This window comes from Acinonyx jubatus, chromosome B3 (assembly GCF_027475565.1).
Source record: "Acinonyx jubatus isolate Ajub_Pintada_27869175 chromosome B3, VMU_Ajub_asm_v1.0, whole genome shotgun sequence".
In the NCBI taxonomy this organism is placed as follows: domain Eukaryota; kingdom Metazoa; phylum Chordata; class Mammalia; order Carnivora; family Felidae; genus Acinonyx; species Acinonyx jubatus.
This window is the reverse complement of record NC_069386.1, coordinates 109,197,903-109,213,918: the sequence shown is the minus strand read 5'-3', so window position 1 is coordinate 109,213,918 and position 16,016 is coordinate 109,197,903. Positions and strand designations below refer to the sequence as shown.

The 16,016-nt window shown below is 44.6% G+C and overlaps 1 long non-coding RNA gene across 6 annotated transcripts in view; it reads right to left on the bottom strand.

The window, feature by feature from the left end:
- The window catches only part of LOC113601339 (uncharacterized), a 72,254-nt gene extending 57,474 nt beyond the window's left edge, over nt 1-14,780 (bottom strand). Inside the window, exons 1-2 of one of the 6 annotated variants that reach the window (XR_008299465.1) lie at nt 13,889-14,780; nt 3,267-3,453 (exon numbers count right to left, since the gene is read on the bottom strand). This is a non-coding gene — a long non-coding RNA (uncharacterized LOC113601339). The remainder of the gene's footprint in view (nt 1-3,266; nt 3,454-13,888) is intronic. The other 5 variants (XR_008299466.1, XR_008299460.1, XR_008299464.1 and 2 more) reach the window with 5 other exon arrangements.
- Between the last annotated feature and the right edge of the window lie 1,236 nt (nt 14,781-16,016).

Sequence of the window (16,016 nt, the reverse complement as noted above, 5' to 3'; positions counted from 1 at the left end):
CAGTTCGTTAAGCATCCAACTCTTGGTTTCGGCTCAGGTCACCTCACAGTTTGTAGGTTCGAGCCCCGCATTGGGCTCTGTGATGACAGTGTGGAGCCTACTTGGAATTTTCTCTCTCTCTCTCTCCCTCTCTCTCTGCTCCTCCCACATCTCTCTCTTTCTCTCTTTCAAAATAAATAAACGTTTTTAAAAATGCTGAAGTATTTTATTTATTTATTTTTAAGTTTATTTATTTATTTTGAGAGAGAAGGGGAAGGGCAGAGAAAGGAGATAAAGAATCCTAAACCGGCTCTCAGCTGTCAGCCCAGAGCCCTGACAGCTCAGAGCCCCACACAGGGCTCGAACTCACGAATGGTGAGATCATAACCTGAGCCAAAATCAAGAGTCAGACACTTAACCGACCGAGCCACCCAGGTACCCCAAAATGCTTACGTATTTTAAAATAAATTATAGCATCATAATATTTCATCCCTAAATACCTTCTCCAAAAAGTGAGAACATGTTCCTGCATAACTGCCTGACCTTTGGCCAATGATACTGCAAGAAAATTCCCCCAATCAGAATTCAGGAACGATAGCATTCTCCTCACACGTACCTTGCATATAAGCCTCCACTATCAGGATCTTGTTTAAATGGCAGTAGCAATAGATCGGCCCTTTGTAAATGAATTGAAGCGGACCGATTAAAATGGAGAAACGCTCATACCTAGCAACTTACGATAGAATAGGTTTCACCCATCTACAAGGGAGGGAGAATACTGTGTGGATGGGTTACGCAAGAAATAGCCGTGAGCCAGAGACTTCCAGTATCTGCCACGTTGGCAGACCAGCAGGGCCACTGGCTCCCTTTCCCAAATTTCTGCTGGAAGAACTACAGAGGGAAACTGGGATTCCGGGAACCAACACAACAACAATGACTATAGCAACAAGGCTTGAGAAGCCCCTGGGGAGGTGGCTCACACCAGGGCCTTGCCTTGTGCACTCTCCGGCACACAGTACAGGACAGAGCCAGCAGCGCTTCTGGGGAATGTGTGCTTCCTACCTGGAGCGCTGTTACTCCTTCAGAAGAACAACAGCAAACCACACAAGCCACCCGTGTGATTTGAAGCAGAAGGATTTGAACAGGGACAAACAGACCAAGAATCTAAAACAAGCCTCAAGTAGAAATAAAGAGACAAAAGATACGCAGGATGAAGCAAGAAGTGTAAAGAATGGGGCCCCTGGGTGGCTCAGTCGGTTGAGCATCCGACTTTGGCTCAGGTCATGATCTCGCAGTTCGTGGGTTTGAGCCCCGTGTCAGGCTCTGTGCTGGCAGCTTGGAGCCTGCTTCAGATTCTGTGTCTCACTCTCTCTCTGCCCCTCCCTTGCTCATACTCTGTCTCTCTCTCAAAAATAAAATAAACATTGAAAAATTAAAAAAAAAAGTGTAAAGAACACGTAGAAATATTAGGTATGAAAATGCTAACCATGAATAATAGACACAGGGCCAGGCTAGGACTGAATGACACCCAAGGACAAAGCAAAAGAGAAAACAAGGTAGACCTGCACAGGCAGATACTGGTCTCACCACCCCCCACCCCTCCCCCTCCTGCCCCAGAGTCTGGGGTTTGCCTGGAGAGCTTTCTCATAAAAGAGACTGGTGGAGAAGTGGGATTCTGTCTCCTGTGCACCTGCTACACCTGCTTGCTGTCGCTGGACCTACAACTTGGAGGTCCCGGTCCCTTCCCACCTGATCCTTTGGCCCATTGCCTTCAGGTGGAATTTCTCCCTCTAATACCCTACAGATGGGACCGGCTACACAGTGTGCAGGTCCCCATGCAAAAGAAGAGTGTGATGCCCCTTGTTAAAAAAAATATATATGTATGAAGACTTTCAAAATGGTGACAACCCAACATTAAACCAGTGGTCCAGGAAGCCTACTCAGTCCATAAAGGTCTGGGGGCTCCCCAGCCTGCCCCCAACCCCACCCTTGCAGCTGGGGGTACATCAACGAGCTTTGGGTTTGTTACAGAGCTTCCTTCACCCCTTCAGCCACCCACTGGGTGAGATCTGTCAAAATCCATTCCCAGGCCATTTCTCCACGCGGGCCTCGGGCTCAACCCCACCAAAACTCATTCCTTGTCTCACCAGTGTCTTCCCATCAAATGAATAACCTTAGAACAGTTTCTTTGGGAACCTCTTGAGGCCCTGAATTGTCCCCAGGCAGGCACTCAGAGCCACTCTCCCTTCAACCCCAGCAACAGGGACAGATGGCTGCTGGCAGCCGTTCTGAGGTGGGGTGGGGTGGGGGGTCTCAGTACCAAAAAGGAAAATAAAATAGGATTCATCCCTTCCCCAGAGCCATCAGTCCACAAAACTGCACTGTCAGAGGGGTGCGTAGGTGGCTCAGTTGGTTGAGTGCTTGACTTCAGCTCAGGTCGTGATCTTGAAGTTTTGTGAGTTCGAGCCCTGTACGGGGCTCTCTGCTATCATCACAGAGCCTGTTTCAGATTCTCTGTCCCCCTCTCTCTCTGCCCCTCCCCTGCTAGTTCCTTCTCTTTTTCTTTCTCTCTCTCTCAAAAATAAATAAGCATTTTTTTAAAAACTGTGTTACCAGAAAAGCCATCAGGCTTAGAGGGCCCCAGTGAAAAATTTAGAGTCAGGCTAGGGAATTTTGTTTTTCTGTTGGTTAAAAAAAAAAAAAAAAAGTGGATGATGAGGTAGTTCAAAGAGCCATTAAACCCCACAATGAAAACCTGAGAGTTCTGGCAATCTGCATCCTCTTAAAGCGAGTTCTGATTTGGGCAGTGGGAAGGCTTGTGTGTTGGGGGAAAGGGGACATAAAATATACATAGCATAAAATGTTAACCATTTTAATTATTTAAAAAAAATTTTTTTAATGTTTGTTTTTGAGAGAGAGACAGACAGACAGAGCATGAGTGGGGGAGGGGCAGAGAGAGAAAGGGACACAGAATCCAAAGCAGGTTCCAGGCTCCAAGCTGGAGCCTGACGCGGGGCTCAAACCCACAAGCCATGAGATCATGACCTGAGGCGAAGTCAGACAATTAACCAGCTGAGCCACCCAGGCACCCCACCATTTTAATCATTTTTAAGTGCACAATTCGGTGACATTAAGTACATTCACACTATTGTGCAACCCTCACCCCTATCCATTTCCAGAACTTTTTCGTCGTCCGCAACTGAAATTCTGTACCTGTTAAACAATAAATTAAACAATAGTTCCCCATTCACCGTCCTCTCAGCCCTGGAAACCTCTTCTCTACTTACTGTGTCTATAAATGTGTCTGTTCTACGTATTTCAGGTAAGTAGAATCCTATAGTATTTGTCCTTTTGCATCTGGCTTCTTTCACTTAGCATGATGTTTTCACTTGGAATCCATGTTGCAGCACGTGTCAGGATTCCATGCCTTTTATGGATAAATGATAGGGTCCCAGGATGGGTCTGAAAATTAAACTGACAAAAGACAGATTGACAGGAAAAATCATACAAAAACTTTTTCAAGTATGCTTCACACCCAGTGCAGAGCCCAATGCGGGGCTTGAACTCATGACCCTGAGATCAAGACATGAGCTGAGATTAAGAGTTGTACGCTTGACTCACTGAGCCACCCAGGCCCCTCCAAAATTATGCAACTTTTATTAAATTTTTACATGCACTTGGAAGCCTTCGCAGGAGATAGAGACCTGAAGAAGTGAACAGAACACGAAGCTTTATACCTTTCAGACAAAGAAGCAGTAAATTTGTAAGGATTTGACAAGACAAATCCTTAGGCTAGGGGTAGTAAATGGTGAAGAAATCACGAGGAAGATAAGGGTTAATTTAACAAGGTTTGTTTCCACAGATTTCTCAGCCCCAATCCCCTGGCCTATAATGATAAGAATGTCTTCCTTCCTCCTGGTACAGGTAGGGTACCTTTCACATGGGGGTTTTATGACCTGTTTTAGAGAAGAAGGGCAAGGGCCCAGGGGCGGTCAAAGCAACCTTCCTCCTTCTCCTGTTTCCTCAAACTCCGTCAGCCTAAAATATTCAATCTGCCAAGGTGCTGTATTTTGGGGTCGCATGTTCTGAACACAATCACTTGCCCACACCTTTGTCAGGGGCCCTTTTGCTAAACTCTCCTCAATTACTCCATTAGAGTATCTCCTGCCGGGCACTGACTGACAAGAACAGAAACCCTTTGGAGCCAGGAAGACAAGAATTCAAATCTTGGCCTTTTTTGCTCAATCACTCAGATGGGTCCATCTCTCTGAGCCTCCCCTCCTTCCATGGTCAAGTGGAGATAATGACATAAATGGGCTTGTGGGGTGGATAGAATGGAAGAGCAAACGTGAATGCCCAGCACACTGTGTGTGCCCAGTAGTGCCAATCCCTTTTCTTCTGCTGAATGGAGCTAGTCTTTGGTCCCTCTCACAGCCTCCACTGGCTTCTCTGACTCTGCTGCCCGTGACTACTTAGAGTGCCCAAAGTGGTGCTCCATCCCTGGTCTGCTCAGCCCTCATAATCTACATCTCTTCCTTGCTACCTGAGTAGCCCCAGAAGCATCCTCGAAGACCCCATTGAAAAGCAGTGCATCCTTTTGTCCCATTCCTTGGGAAGTCTTTTTGCCCCTAAAGTAGGTGAAAACATGTTACCCAACAAACTCATCTCAAACTTTTATTCACCCCAACGTTACAATCCCAGGTAAGGAACTGGCTTGACTCCATTAAAATTTACAGCTCCTTGAAGTTTGAGGCTGAAAACAAATACTCAGGACACTTGGCTAGGAATTTCCCCATGTGCTGACCACTTAGCTTCTGGAATCCTGGAGTGGTGGGAGGCAGCACGGCAAAGAGCCAAAGCTGAAAGTGTGGCTTCTGGAGTCAGTCTGCCTGGGCTTAAATGTCAGCGCCGCCACTCACTAGTTGTATGATTTAGGCAAAGAACTAATCCCCTCTGATCCTAAATTTCCTCATCTATCAAATCAGAGTATACATCCCAACTTCGCGGGACTGGGGTGGCGATTACATAAAATAATCCAAAGTACTCCGTACATTGCTGGGAACACGATTCATACTCAGTGAAAGTTAGCTATTAATAATTTCATTTCTACTCCACACTACTAAGGACGATCCATGAGTGCACAGCTGGAGACAAGGGCTCCAGGCAGATGTCTTATCTATTGTATGTACGTATGTATGTATGTATGTATTTAAGAGAGGGCACAAGTGAGCAAGAGGCAGAGAGAGAGAGAGAGAGAAGTGGGGCTCACTGGAAGCAGGGCTTGAGCTCACCCAAAGGGGGACTTGAACTCACCAGATGTGGGGCTCGAATTCACGAACCGTGAGATCATGACCTGTGCCAAAGTGAGATGCTTAACGACTGAGCCACCCAGGCGCCCCTATCATATTGTTTTTAAATCTTTTTTTTTTTTTTTAAAGTAGGCTCCATGCCCAGTACAGAGTCCAACACAGCCCAATACAGGGCTTGAACTCACAACCCTGAGATCAAGACTGAGCTGAGATCAAGAGTCAGACACTTAACCAACTGAGCCACCCAGGCACCCTCATGTTGCTTTTAAAATAAGATTCTTTTTTGTTTTAAAAGTCATGACTATTCATTGTGTAAAGTTTGGAAACTAGAAAAATATATAAAGAAGAAAATAAAGGTCACTTGTAATCTTACATACAATTACAACCACTAATTGTTTTTGGTGCCTTTTCTTCCAGATTGATATACATTTATGTATATCACATGTATTTGTATTTATAGATAGTTTTTATATACCAAGAATCTGTATACTGATTTAATCACTGCTGTGCCCTTTTCCTTGTGCCATTGGTCTCCTAAAACATGGTTTTTTAACTTAAAACCATCTGTTGGTTTGGTTGCACGTACATCTTTAAAATCATATAGTGTATAAAATAACATTCTAAGGGAGGAATATGGCTTTTTCCCCACACTCACATTGCATGACATAATTCATTTGAATTCTTCCCATGTCTCTTGCACGTTATGATTTTAAAGATCTTTTCTCCCCGGAGCCACTTTTTGAGTTCTCTGTCAGTTTTCTAGAGGGTGTTACCTTCCCTTTCATGTAAATTGTTTGTGTTTCAGCACTTTTTAAACCTATTTGCAGTCACTGGAAATTTTATCCTAAACCACAAGTGAATATAGTTAGTTCTACCTAAAACAATTCAGTTTTTCTTTTTAAATACAGGATTCAATAGTAGAAGGTAGATTTTTCATGTGCTGTGTGATCCCTACAACATAACCATTTAGTTTGTTTCCTTTATTTTTTATAGCTCTTTAAGAGTTTATTTTTAAATAGTCTCCACACCCAATGTAGGCCTCAAACTCACAACCCCAAGGTCAACAGTTGCCTGCTCTACTACCTGAGCTGGCCAGGGGCCCCAGTTCGTTTCCTTTAAATGTTACATTTCTAACAAGTTTTACATGATACAATATTCAAAAGGAAAGGTAATTTTTCATTGACATTTAATTTTCCTTCTTAAGACAGAATATTACCTACTTAAGCTGTTCCCTATTAATGGATACTTAGAGTGTTTTTTAATATCTCATGAAGCTGATTTTTGAAATGGCTTGGCGAGGAACTAGGAATGGGGAAGAAGTCAAGATCCACTTCAAGAGAGAACCTATACTTTTGATTGTACTTAGCAGCATCTCTGACTTCTCTGAATAGTAAGCAAGTTCCTTCCACCCCCTTTAGAACCAATACTGTTCTTTGACTCTGGCTGGTGTTCAGGGGGCTGAAGCCCCAGGCCCAGGCGCCGCTGACAGGCGGGGAAGGAAGGCACAGGATGAGATCATTCTTCAACCAGCCCCTGTTGGTTCCTTGCTAAACTCCAGATGCCTCAGGCTCTACTGGCAGCAGGGACACAGCCCAAAGGATACGCCTTCAATCCAGCAGAGAATTTGGCCATCAGGCCACCTGCTCAAGCCTACACACCCCATGGTTTCTGCTGGCCAGTGCCCCGCCCCTTTGCCAGTTCCTTATATTACATAAATCAAGGCCCGAGACCAGCTGAAGACAAGTCAGGACTGAAAAAGGAAAGAGAATTAGAACAGGGGTAGCCAAACAGAGGCCTCTGGCCCAACAATGTGACATCTGGTATTGGAATGATCCCAACAGACAAATGCACCTTTGATGGGCGACTACGAGAGACATTGACAGTTGATACTTTGGGGTCTGGGGATGTACAGAAAGAAAAGACCGTTTCTCTCTTGAAAATTCTACCCAGTTGCCTAATACCTCAAGAAGCTACCCAGTTGGTTTTGCAGAAGTCATCCAAACCTGGCAGAGGGGTGAGTTTTTCTTGGTGATTGAGAATTCAGAATGTTCAGAATGAAGTTAGAGGCAAGAAACTGCTGAAGAAGTTGGGTTCCACCCAGTGGTATGCTGGTAAATGTTAACAACAGGTTCTCAAATGGGGGATGGGTGGGCAGCAAGGAGCCCTGATCAGTAGAGTCTCCTAGTTTCCATGGTGTCACTGAATGCAAAGTTGTAAAGGTGTGAATTGAAGAGTATTTCCACCATACAGATACAATACATAGAAACAACTTCGAAAGCATAGATAATAGTACCGAGTAGTAAAATAGTTAAGATGTGATGTTTTAAGTAGTTATTTTACTCTGCTTTCAATATAATTTATTTAATTGCAAGCTTATGTAATTTAATGTTTAATAATAAGTGTTTAACTGATGGCATGTAAAATTCCTGAAAATAAGTCAGCTTTCATAAGCCACTATAAGCCAGCAAATCATTAAATAAATAAATAAATAAATAAATAAATAAATAATCCAGCACACCATTTGGACTTCCAGCCTCTCCTGTCACTGACATGACCTCTCGGTCCCCACTCCAATGTAGAACTAGCAAAGAGACCTTGGGCAGAGTAACAAAGCCGTGTTGAATTTGAATCACATTTGAACTGTTCCCTCGTTTCCCCATTTCTCTGATGACCCAACCTATATTAGTCAGGGTTCAACAGAGAAACAGAGTCAATGGGAGATGAGATAGGTAGGGAGGGAGGGAGGGAAAGAGAGAGACAGAGACAGAGAGCGACAGAGACAGAGAGAGACAGAGAGATTATGGGAACTGGCTCATATGATTATGGAGGCAGTGTCCCACAAAAAGTTGTCTGCAAGCTAGAGAACCAGGAAAGCCAGTGGTATAATTCAGTCAAGAGTCCCAAAGGTCTGAGAACCAGAATCTCTGAAGTTCCAGGGCAGGAGAAGAGGAACATTCCAATTCTGTCTTGTAGAAGAGAGAATTCCTCCTTCACCTTCACCTTTACTTCCATTCAGACACCCAACAGATTGGATTAAGCCTGACCACATTGGTGAGAATGGGTCTCTTCAGTCCTCCAATTCAAATGCTAATCTCTCTCTTCACAAACACCTAGAAATGATGTTTTACCAGCTATCTGGGCTTCCCTTTGCCCCGTCAAGTTGACACATGAAATGAACCTCACACAACCCTAACCTTTCTTTAAAACTTGTTTTAATGAGGGGCCTCTGGGTGGCTCAGTTGGTTGAGCATCCAACTTTGGCTCAGGTCATGATCTCGCACTCTGTGAGTTTGAGCCCTGCATTGAGCTCTATGAGGACAGCTCAGAGCCTAGAGCCTGCTTCTGATTCTGTGTCTCTCTCTCTCTCTGCCTCTCCCCTGTTCATGCTCTGTCTCTCTCTCTCTGTCAAAAATAAATAAACATTAAAAATATCTTTTAAAAAAATTTGTTTTAATGATAACATTTGGCAGATGTGCATATAACCAAGGCATAGACATTACTATAATGAGCACCTGTGAACTATTCAGTTTGAAAAGTAAAACATTGCAGATTCACCTGAAGTTTCCTGTGTGTCTTCTTCATTATGTCCCCCTCCCTCTTCTTCAGAGATGACCACTGTCCTCAATTTGATGTTTACCATTCCCATGCTTATCTTCCTAATTTTAGTAATATGTATTTATCCATGTGTTTCTGTGCGTATGTGGGTGTTTACATATGTATATGTGTATATGTATTGTTTCCAGTCTCTTTACAGATAGGAAAATTTAAAACACTCAGACTCCAACTTGCTTGAATAAAATATCTTTCTCATTATTATTATTTTTTTTTCTGTTTCTGGCTCTGAAGAATGAAGATCACCAAAAACAGGCTTATGGATAAAACCGGCCTCTTTATTTCTAGCCTAAGGATAATTTAGAAGGATGGGTGCATGGCTGGCCTGCAGGACTGGAATAAATGCTAATGAGCAAAGAAAAGTTGTTGTTGTGGGGTGCGGTTTTTTTTTTTTTACTTCCAGATAATGGCCTGTCTTCTGTTTCACTGTGAATGCCATAGGTAGCAAATCATGGTTGTCACTGGAATTTCCATCTGGCTTTTCCTTGTCATTCTGTATAAATGCCTCTGTGAAGACGTCTTATTCATTGAATCCTTTACTAACCATAATTTTCATCCAAGAGGTAAGAGTTTACATAGCATTTCTATTTTACCCCTTTCTTAAAATGACAAATATTGACAAACATCAAGGCAGGGAGATGTTTTTTACGCAGATTGTCGTAAGCTAAAAATCACAAGATGGAGATTTGTGATTCTTTTTTGAACTTGATTATAAAAGTTTTTATCGAGCACTGTCAGACGCGTAAGCTGGGGAGAGACTTCAGATTTATAACTTGGTCCTAAATGGGCAACAGCAGATATAAAATCTTGGAATTTAATATCAGCTTTGAAAATGTTAAATTGAGAGTTCGAGCCGTTTTTACTTTATGAACTGGCACATTGTAGAATGCATGGGCTGTATTGATTTCTGACAGAAGAGGCTGTCTCTAAAATGGATTTGAGCCTTTTCATATTCCATTTCATCCTAAAGGCACATTTTAAGCGATGTCCTCTTCATTTCCATTTAGTGTGTGTGACTTAATTGAAGAAGAAAGAAAACAGCTTTACAGAGAAGGACCTTTTCCCAGAGCCTGTTGGGGTCACTACAGGGGTGGAGAATAAAATTAAGGAAATCTGCTAAATGACCTGAAGTTCACGCCATGGATTTTTTCCCCCCAAGTATTTCAGTTCAAAGCAGATTCAAAACCATTTCCTTGGGCTATTTTTGAAACAGAGCGACAAGAGGAAAACAAAGTCCTTTGTGTCACTCCTCAATTTTTTGGTCCACCATCCCTGCCTGGAGAGGTCTCCTCACCACCTCTGCCTGCCTTTCTCACTTTCTGGGAATGCAGTTCTGGGCTCAAAAGTCTTGGAGATGGGGACCCCAAGCAACCTTGGTCTGGTGAGCAGTGAAGGACAGGGCTGGGAATATGCTTATCAGGGCAGAAACCATGTTAACATCAGTTGCACATGTCATGGGACAGTTAACCAGGGTAGCTTTTACACTCAGGATTCCAGCCCACTGGTGTCTGTACAAAGACCCAAGATTGGTTGGCAAAAATGCCATCCTAAGCAAGTTTTGGTATAGCCTGTGATTAAAGGTTGTTGGAAAGGAGCCTCTGCCCCAAAGATATCCTCTGTGTTGATTTTCTATGATTGCTGTTACAAATTACTGCCAATTTAGCAGCTTAAAACAACACAAATTTATTCTCTTACAGTTTTGGAGGTCGGAAGTCTGAAATGGGTGTTGTGGGGCTGAAATCAAAGTCCATGTTCCTTCTAGAGGCTGTAGGCAAGAATTGTCACCTTTTCTAACTTTTAGAGGCTTCCTGATGTCTTGGTTCATGGCCCCTTCTCTTTCATCTTCAAAATACATCAATCCAACCTCTGCTTCTGTTGTCACAGTTCCTCTCCCAGCTTCCGACCCTTCTGTCTCCCTTATAATGACCCTTGCGATTACATTGGCTCTATCTGGATAATCTAGGATAATCCCCACATCTCAAAACCTTTAATTTAATCATACATGCAAAGACCCTTTTTCCACAGAAGGCAACATATTCACAGATTAGGACGTGCACATCTTTGAGGGAGGCATTATTTAGCCCGCCGCACTTAACCAATACTAAACTGAAATGCTGCCTTTTGAGAGACTTTCTTTCAGGCCTTACATTTTGTATATTTAAGAGTCTTTTTTAAAATGCAAACACTCCTGGTAAAGTGATGGCAAGACAGCCATCTTGAGAGAGCCCTGGCCGGCTCTTGAGTTCTTTCTGCCCTTAATTCTTCTACCTACTGGGGCTGACTTATGTTGGTTTATGGAAGCCCCTGTGAGGTGCGCCCGCCCTAGCCCTAAAACCATGAGAAAACAAAGAAAATAAGATTATAAGATTACATTTATGAATCCATCATTTACCTGATCAGAACAGAGATACCTAGAGTCATCTGAAAGAGAAAAAAATAGCTCTCACAGCTGGAAGAACACTGAGTAACCAGATGAAGGGGATTATTCTGGATGGTCTCAAGCAGAAGCAGGGTGGCCTGGAAGGAAGTGTGGGAAAGAAAAAGCACAATGCTTGCAGGCCCATGTAGCAGGGATCTCTGCCCATCTAGAGCTGTTCTCCTTCTTCCCTACATTGCTCTGTGACCCGAGAGGCTGGCCTGCACAGATTGCGACCCAAGAGGCTGGCCTCCACAGATCGTATCAAGCTCTCTGGCTTCTGCTTGGGTTCAGCCAATGGGAGGCACGAGCAGAATCAAAGGACAGGAGGAGCGAGAAGCCCAAGTATTTCTTCCTCAGTTCCCTCCCTGCTGGATAGCTTTGGCAATGATGTGTTTCTTCCCATACCGAGGCCTTGGATCCTGTGGAACTGCTCTCTCCCTCAGGGCTGCAACTACCGGCTTCTCCAGCTTCTGACAACTGCTTCTTCCTTTTGCCCTGGAGATGGTAATTACTCCCAAGGTTGCCAGATTGGGGCTAGATCAGGGGTGCTTCATCATCTCTCGTTGGCTTCAAAACACATTGGAAAAGAATTCCTTCTTCAGCTCTCTGCAATCACTACACTCTTTGGAGCATGCTGTTTATCTCCTGGCCTGATGCCTGCCATATTCCAGCACTGCCCAGAAGAGAGTGAGTAGGCCGAGTTTGATGGGGGCATGCGTCCAGCCGTTCTGGCAGGTACTTCTTTCTGGTAAAAGTGGTGGCCCCAGACCTTAGCACTCAATGCCGTTAAATTCTGGGCTTCTCTGCCTGACACCCTCTCTGCACTGATTTCAGAAGCCCTGAACAGCCAGTTGCTGCTTTGACTTCATGCAGCTTCTCATTCTGTGCGAGACAAAGCACTGAGTGGGCTCCAGTCACTTCACCAGCTTTATGTCTTATTGTACATTAATAAATTGGCTTTTTTATTTGTATTGCTCCCTGAGCTTTGTTCCTATGAGTGATCATCGCTCATCCAGTCAAACTGAGGGCATGAGACAATGGAGCGTCTGGAGTAGCAGGGCTGGGAACAGACCAGGTGCTGGACCATAGTGAATGCCCCAAGGTAAATGCCACCTTGCCAGGCTGCCTGGTGCCCAGGCCCTCTGGCATCTCTTGCAATATCTGTCCCAGCACACACTCCTTGCAGACTTCTGTAACCTCTAATGTCCTCCACTGGGCCAACATTTTATGATCCTCCCCCAAGCTGTTATCGTCTAACACCTTGCAGGGATTATGACAGCTGGCTCAGAGCCGGAACACGTGGAAACAGGACACGGCTCAATGCCGGAAGAGGGTGGGATGTGGGAGGGGGACAGGTGAGGTGATGAGGCAGGAGGAGGTTGACAACAAGGGGGCTGTCAGCTGGACCTGCTTCACTTTTCTGCAGCTGCCCCCGGGAGCTCTCATTCCCTGCATGCCCTCTATGGGTCCAGGTTCTGGTCTCAGTTCTGCTACTACCTGTGTGAACTTTATCTTCTCTAGATATCTGTCTCCTCGACTGAAAAGCAAATGCTACAAATCCATGAGTCCATTCCACCTGCATTTGTCATGTATGTTCAAGTATTGCAAAACACATGCATATCCTAGTGGCATTTAGCTGGGAAATAAAGATTCAGTCTGAAGTGGGCTCTTAAGGCTTTAGGTTTAGAGCCCAGGAGGTCACATGAACTTAGGCTTAGAATCCAGCTCTACTACTTACAAGGTCTACTATGTGACCCTAGGCAAGTTATTTAACCCCTCTGAGCCTTAATTCCCTCATCTGTAAAGCAAGAACAGTGCTGCCTACCTTACACAAAGGTAAAGATTATATGAGATAATATATGTATGCCCCAGACCTAAGCCAGGGTCTCCCGCCATCCAGTCTCTGCATGAAGTTACATTTGAAGAAGATAGTCCTAGAGGCGAATGTAATTCGTACTGCTTTCCGATCACAGAAGTATCACTCAAAGATCATAAGAGAGGGTCCAGTCTATAACCCACCGTAACCTTTCATAAAATATCTTTTATTCTTCTGCCCAATTGCCCTGCCCCCACTAGAAATCTCACAAAACTCTCCCAACGGCATTTGACTTACCGAGTCTAGCCAAACAAAACGAAACAAGTAACAGAAAAGGATGCACAGTTTAATTTGATTTTCAGATACACAACAAATCTTTTTTTAGCACTAATATTTCCCATGCAATATTTGGGACATACTTATACTAAAAAACATATACATTACACTAAAAAAATTACCGGTTTATCTGAAATTCAAATGAAACTGGTGTCCTGTATTTTATCTGGCAACGCTCCCTAACACCCATCTCACAGATTTTGTTTTTCTGTTCTTCATTCCTCCCCGTCCCATATTTGCGACACAGGTTGACGGTGCTAAGTTTCTCCCACTTCATTTTCAGATTTTCATCTACGCTCTGCCCAGTACCGGCATCCTCCACAATGAGGGAGAGCTTTGGGGGGCCCAGGAAGAAGAACCCTTCCCTTTCCCCCTGCTTCCCTGGTCCTCCCTCTACAGCCACTCCCCCAGTCCTACCTTTGCAGAAGCTCAGTAGCCAGGAGGACCTGAAAGGGTAGGAGAGAAGAGAAGCTCACCGGCAAAGACCAAATTTTTGTTAGTGTTAGGGAGTGGAGGTATCGCTCACACGTTAACATATACGGTACTTAGCTCAGGCTCTGCAGTACGGTAAACACAGACGGCCTGCTCTTCGTCATCCTTCTCCCCCTCGATATTCGGAGCGAGACCTCCTTTCCCAGCCTCCTAGACCAAATCCAAGGCCTCATTCTCCATAGAACACTCCAGAGACCTTAAAAGAGGCCCGCCCACCCCGGGGCTCCTGCTGAGATGCTGCAGGAGTCCCAAGCCCCCTGGGTCTGGATCCACACCAGCCCGTGGTAGCCTCCGCTCCAGGATGGTCTCAGCTCCATTACTTTGAAGGCCCAGGTGGTCACAACATCGCTTTGTTCTCGGGGTCATGTGACCCACCCAGAAAGCTCAAAATTCCCAAAGGTCCCTGATGAGCCAAGGGGTTCCTTCTGGGACGGCAGCCTTGGTTCTCTTTAAAGGGGCCGCTGGGCCGCTGTTGCCAAAGGCAGTACTCTTCCTCCATCCTGGGGCCACCTGAGGGAGTTAAATTCCCATTTCAAAAACAAAGCCCACTGAACTGGAATAGTGTTGGTCCTGAGTGCCAGCAAGAGCCTTGCCTCATTCCCAAAGGGGTACTGGGTCCATTAAAGCTTTTCACAGCTGATTGCTCACCTGCTCTTTATTTTCCACTTCACTCGGTGCACTAAACAGTGTCCCGGAGAGAAGGACCCAGCAGAACACATCAATAAAATTGAACATTTCCCCCTCAATCCTCTTTGAGGCAGACCCTCCAGGCTGTCTCGATGGGGAGATACAGCTTCATTTCTTTCCTTTTTTTTTCCCCTTCTTTTAAGAGTGGGAATCCAATCTGGGACAGATCAGACCCAGGGCTTTAAAAAAAAAAAAATGGCACCACAATCGTTTCTCCTTATAACTACCAAGGGGTTTCTCCGCTGTTCTTTCTTCCTATATCATTGCTACTTCCCAAAGAGCATCACATAAGAAACAGAAAGAACAAAAGAAGAAGGCTGGGTGGCATGGTACACTTCCTAATTTCAATTCATTTCAGCAAACATTTGGTCTGAGGAACCAACCCACCACAGGGGATACAACGCAGGGTAAAACCAGAGCCTGCCCTCCTGAGGCCCACCGTGTGGGAGACTCAAGACATACGCAGCATGAAAGCAGCATTGAGAGGGGCTGTGTGCACAGGAGGAACAGGGCAGGACGAGGGATGGCTAGAAGGTCTCAAAGAGACCTTCAGAGAGGAGCAGCGCTGTTGTTTGTGTGTGTTGTTATTGCTGTGGCTTTTGTTTTTGTTTTATTTTCTCTCCTTTTCTATTCCCCCTCTGCCTTCTAATTAAGCCCATCCCTAGTCTACTGGGTTGGCTGAGCTTGAACTTGGTAATCCTCCAAACCCTTCAGTATTCCTCCCACCGTGACTCTAGAAAACAGACCGTTTTGTCTAGCTTTTCCTATAGATGTTTCTGTCCAGAAGAAGTGTAGCATGCATATATATATATATTGTTGTTGTTTTGGGTTTGTTTGTTTGTTTGTTTGTTTTAACTGAGCATTTACTATGGTAAGCACTAAGAAAATGGTTCTGGAAAATAGTCATGAGCAAAAACACCTAGAGACTCCCCCCTCCCCCCCGTTCATGGTGCTCACAGATCAGTGGTTCAGCATGGAGTTAAGATTACAAATGCACATACTTTGGAGTTGAAAAGAGCCAGGTTGTCTTATCGTCCATGAGACTGTAAGTTAATTAAATTCTCTGTGACTCAGTTTGCTGATGTGTAGATCACGGACAATACTACCCGGCTCATAGGTTTGTCATGAGGTGTTGGCAAGGTGTGCAAGGTGTGGGCGCATGGCAGGAGCCCCCACTAGTGGTAGAGATGGTCTTCTAGTACCACACATTTGGCACCTCGTGATAACACTGACGACACTACTGTGCTTTGCTGTTTTCACATTGTGTCCCATGTGTCTGTTTCATTTCACCCACAACATCATAAGCCCCTTGAGGACATAACAACAACCGAGCAGATCATAAGTGCTCAACAAATAGCCATTGAGT